Source organism: Mus pahari, chromosome 3 (genome assembly GCF_900095145.1).
Source record: "Mus pahari chromosome 3, PAHARI_EIJ_v1.1, whole genome shotgun sequence".
Taxonomy (NCBI): Eukaryota; Metazoa; Chordata; class Mammalia; order Rodentia; family Muridae; genus Mus; species Mus pahari.
In genome coordinates, this window is record NC_034592.1 from 73,629,933 (window position 1) to 73,635,807 (window position 5,875).

At 33.6% G+C, this 5,875-nt stretch overlaps 1 pseudogene; it reads right to left on the reverse strand.

Annotated features, from left to right (window-relative positions):
- Positions 1 to 985: 985 nt before the first annotated feature.
- Positions 986 to 2,102, reverse strand: LOC110319495 (annotated as a pseudogene).
- Between the last annotated feature and the right edge of the window lie 3,773 nt (positions 2,103 to 5,875).

Genomic DNA, 5,875 nt, shown 5'->3' on the forward strand with positions numbered 1-5,875 from the left:
ATATTCAAGCAATATTTTAATTGACAAATTCCTCAGAATCTTTTGAGAGAAAAGGAATACACATGTGAATACACAGTTAGAATGTAGACCTTTGTAAGGCAATAAGACTAATGCTATAGAACTCACACATATCTGTGTCTTCATTTTGAGCTTTCAAAATGATAAGAAAAGAAAAAAGAAAAAAAAAACTTATCTTTTTCATTTACGTCAACAATTTATTCAACAATAGTTTTCAAGTTTGCCCCTAGAAAACTAACATGTGTAAGAATAACTTTTATTTGGCTAAAGTAATTGTCTCCTTGGTGGCTTACTGCATCTGTAACCTAGGCCTAGTGCCACGCCCACTCCAGTAGTGACTCACATTACAGGTTTGGAAACCTGGAAGCAGTCCTGAGGCAAAGGAGTTTCAAGGAAACTCAGCGTCCTGGAGACCTTGGCATTATCATAACCCGTACACTCAAATCTTATCCCCACTTTAGTATGGTGTATTATAAGTACCTTTAAAGACTGAATTTTTTGTAATAGGTAAGTTTCCACCAGTGTTCCAAAGTCCTAAAAAATCCTTGAAGCTGAGGAGCTTGGAATGCAGTAGGATTCAGTGAGAAGGTTACCTATTCATCAACATTAAAATTTACTTCTAGTAAAGACCAGTGAAACTAATTAGGCATTACAAAGAACAAAGCCAGAATAGCTCACAGCTAGTCTGCAGAAGTGTTTACTGAGGACAGGGAATACACATTGGCCTGGTGAAAATGTGGGTTTTAAATCCCCCTGAAACAGGTTTTTCCACTAGGCCCAAAGGAAAAGGATAATCAAGGATTTACTGGGAACCCCTAGTGGTGGGGGGTTAACAATTAACATCTGACTTCCTCCTCAAGCTGCCTGGTCCCCCCTGTGTACTGTTATTAATATCTAATAAGTGAAGAAAAGAACAAGACAGTTATAGAAAGACTTGATATTCACATATACACATTTTTCATGTCTTTCATGGAATTTGTTTCTTGTATGAAGGTATTTGATGATACCACATTATTTTTAATTGCATGCTTCATCTCCAGGTTTCTCAGTGTATAGATCAGAGAGTTGAACATGGGAGCTATGATGGTGTAGAAAAGAACAAACACTTTGTCTTCTGGGAAAGTTATATTTGGTCTGATGTAAATGAAGAGGACAGGCACAAAAAACAGGACCACAATGGTTACATGTGAACTACATGTTGAAAGAGCTTTGGAACGACTCTCTGCAAGGTAAACACTAATGGTGTGTGCTATCAGAAAATAAAATACCATTAAAACTGCAAATGTCACCAAAGCAATTAGGCCAGAATCAACTATAACAAAGAGGTCAATTCTATGTGTATCAGTGCAAGCCAATTTCTTTTTTTTTTTTTTTAAATTTCTTTTTTAAATTATTTTATTAGATATTTTCTTCATTTATATTTCAAATGCTATCCCGAATGTCCCCATACCCTCCCTCCCACCCTGCTCCTCTGCCCACACACTCCCACTTCTTGGCCCTAGTGTTCCCCTGTATGGGGCATATAAAGTTAGTACAAGCCAATTTCAATAAAGGATATATATCACAGAAGTAGTGATTTATCTCATTGTGATGATAAAAGGACAAAAAAGCAATGAGAAAGGACTGACTGGCTGAGTGCACAAATCCCCCAGTGCAACAAGCTGCAAGGATTTCATTGCATCTCTGTCTGCTTATAATTACAATGTAGTGCAGGGCCTGCAGATGGCAACATAGCGGTCATAGGCCATTGCTGTGAGTATGAAGATCTCGATGGCAACAAGGAAATGAAGAACAAAGAGCTGTGTCATGCAGTTATTATAGGAAACAAACTTTCTTTCTGCCAGTAAATCAGTCAGGAGTTTGGGAGTCACTGTGGATGTGTAGCAAAGATCACAAAGTGATAAGTAATGGAGAAAGAAATACATGGGTTGGTCAATGAGCTGAGTGTATGTGATAGAAACCATTATGAGAACATTGCCCATCCAAATAGCAATGTAGCAAAATAGAAATAATATACAGCAGAGGACTACAATATTTTGATTGTCAGAAACTCCCAAGACAATAAACACAGTAACACTCCCCATAGTTCAGTGAAATAGAAGAACATGGCAGGTCCCTGAAAAGACAGATAGATTAATGAGGGATATCAATATGGAGATTGTTGATAATTAACACTGACATTAGCTTGTGCTTGAGAGATAACCCTATTGATCTTATGTTAGCTTTCACATGAATAAAATTAAATTGAGTCATCAAATAATAAAAGATTGGCTTAGAATTATGGCTAGTTACCTAACATTGTGAATATGCAATTACGTTCTTGTAAATGATGAGTCTGGGATCCAAACAGACTCCAAGACCGTTAAAAATAGAAGTATAATTCATAGCACAATTAAAGTATAGTCTTAAACAGTAGGTCAAATTTTGACTCATGAGACATACTATAGTTTAATTTAAATATATAAATAATAAAATAAAATTGAACACAATTTATATACATTGGTGTGTATGTGAACTGGAAAATAAGCAGTCGAAGTAACAAGTTCATAAAACTGATCTGAGTAATTGTCTGGGGAGTTGTATGCACCATTCAGTGTTAAGAATGACTAAGGCTCTTAGAAAGGAATTAAGTTTGACTCTTGACACCCATGTGGGGTTGCTTACAAGCAACTCCTGCTCTATAAATCTTATTCCAACATAAAGACACACAGGCATGCACTCAAGAAAACTAAATAAACAGGTGCTTCAATTGGCTTATTCCTTTTTTTGCGGGAAGAGGTTGACTATAGTTAACTCTCTTTCCATGGGAGTTTGATTTTTCTTTGTATGTTTTTCTCTTTGCTTCCCTCTGAGGAGTAGGTAGTGAGAAAGCAGTTTTTGCCATAATGTATTTCATGTTTCAATTTGTGCTTCTTGGTAAGTTGTAAATAACTTTTTGCACGATAAATTCTCCTATGATCTACTGAACAGTCTAGTGATATTTCTCTTTATGTGATTTTTTTTTAACCTATATAGACATCATTTATCTCCTGCACCCATCTGCATCTCTGACATGTCACATTTTAATCTCCATGGACATTTTGAATTGATTTCAAAATAAGTTTCCTCTCCAAAGCAGTTACCTCTATTTAATATTTACTTACATTGCATTCTAAATAGTAGAGGCAAAAAGCATAGAACATATTCAGAGAAGAAGACAGAAAGGGAAAATTTATGCTAGCATCTCATTTCACCCTTTATGAGTTCATTATTTCACTTCCTTTGTACTTTTTCTACTTGATTTCTACAATGATATTTTAATCTTCTCTACACAATTTTCAACACTTTTAAATTTTCCTGTATTTCTCTCTCTGTCTTTCTGTCTCTGTCTCTGTCTCTCTCTGTGTCTCTCTCTCTGTCTCTCTCTGTCTCTCTCTCTCTGTCTCTCTCTCTCTATGTCTCTCTCTCTCTCTCTCTCTCTCTCTCTCTCTCTCTCTCTCTGTTTCTCTCTCTCTCTCTCATCTAGTAGATGCTTATAGGAAAATATCTTCCTTGCATCTTCTAAAGACAATTGACACCTGTCACTCATGAAACATTCACAAAAGTAAGGGTCATGTTCTTATAGGAAGAAAGAATTTTAAAAAAAAAGTAGAATGAGTTTTAGATCCAAATTAGTCAAATCATAACATCTATTTCTATTACTAAAATTACTATGTAAGAAACAGATGGACAATTACTGGATATATTATAAATTAATATAGACGCTAAAGTAACTTATTTGTCCTTAAATCTGTATGTTGACTTTCCCTTTCAGAAGAGCTTGGTTTACCTGCCAAATTATAACTCACCAGAAGAATTTTCTGTAGGACCAAGTTAGCAGAAAAGCTGAAGCTAGCACCAGATGAGGGCTATAAATAATCACCCAGCCACACATGACGTTGCTTGATCTAGACATCCCAGGCACTAAGCAGCCTGTGGATGTCAATGGCTGAATTCCCTCACAAAGTCACACAAGTTTTCTGGTGAAAACAAAATTAAATTTAGAATATTTAAGACATATCGCCTCTGTTTTTTTCTACAGTTTTCTAAGAGAAGTTAATACTTTTAACTTTTACATCAGTAGGATTATTTTTTATGTTGATAGTAGAATTTCAGAAGAAAACTGTAACTAGTTTCCTTTGTTATTTTGAAGGGTGTTAGAAAATATAATTAATGAATCTTTGAAAATATGCTTTCATTTCTCATTTAATGTACTATCTTTTCATGTATTCCTTCACTAATCACTAAATACAGTTAATGTATTATTTTATTAAAATATGAATTTAATTGAAATGGAATTTTATCATTTTGCATCCTCCTTTTCATCCTTTCAGCTATTTAAGACAATCGCCTTCAAATTCCTTCCTTTTCTCCCTCACTCTAAAGTTGGTAGCCTCTTTTTCTTTATAATTGTTATAACGTAACACACACACACACACACACACACACACACTCAATGTCCATGCACATACTTTCATTTATTTATTCCTTTTCCTTATATAATCTCTCATACCATATATCAATAATCCTTATGATTTAGGATAAATTAGGATAATCAAAATACTAGAATATAAACAATACAAATATTCCTGATCATGGTGGAACATGTCTGTTGCATAGTATGTTGGAGACTGAAGTAGAAGGGTTGGTAGCTACCTATGTTAACACAATGGGAAGAAGAAACATCAATATCAAAGTATGGTAATTTAAACATGACCATTTGCAGTAAGTGATGTAATATCAAGTATATTCCTTTTATGAATACACACTAACACCTAGTTTAGTAAAGGGCATTAAATGGGAAAAAAAGAGTGAGAGTTATAGAATGAAGTTACTTGATGTAAACCAAATCCACTTTATTTTGTTTAAAGTCACAAAAGAGGAATAGTAAAACCCAAGATCTTGAAAATTGTTAAAATTATATTAAAAAGCAACAATTTTCTCAACTACTTGGTTGAGAAACCACAGCTTGATTTTTCTTACTATGGAATAAATCATGAAGACAAAAGGAAGAAAGAGCCAGTAAGTCTCCAGGAAACATACATACGAGGAGAGTGCAAGTTTAATTTATTACTTTAAATTCCGGAAGTTATAAAAGGTAGCACTGGAGGATTTTAATATATCAGCAGCAGAATATTGAAAAAATGATTAAAGACCTAAAATCTAAAGGGACATATTTCCAGGAGATTAAGAAGAGACATGCTGTGCTATAGAAGAAAGGAATGAATATTTTATATATCCAATTATTAATCAGGATTATTTATGAGAAATATTATCCTTTCAATAAAAAGGGGAAAAGAAATAAAAGAATAATAAATTAATGAATTAATGAATAAAAAATTAAGTAAAAACTTTGTTAGTTTGTTTAAAGTTTAAATAATTATGAATTAAAAAAAATAATAGATCCTGAGGAAAGATTTTAGGTTTTATATATGCTTTTAATTTATCTAGCTAACAAATTTACTTAAACTGGTTTGCAGGTGTATCTATTAATATATAAATATACTGTAAATTCATTAAATAGAATGCAATTATTTAATGCAATAATGACAACTACAGTCTTAATTCTTGTTCTAGTTTTGATTATTACACACATATAAAAGCTGAAGTGGAATATCCAATATATTCTTTGTATGGAAACCTGCATTATTCTTATAGCTAAACTAAATGGAAGTACAAGTTAGTTGAGGGAGACACTGAGATTTAGGGAGAGAAAGTTTACAAGTTTACCATCCTAGAGCACAGCCTAAAGTTTACACATCATTTTGTCTGGCAGCTCTGAGCAACGTGAGGCATATTTCCAACACGTTTGCCTGACCATTAAAATAAAAGGTCCATG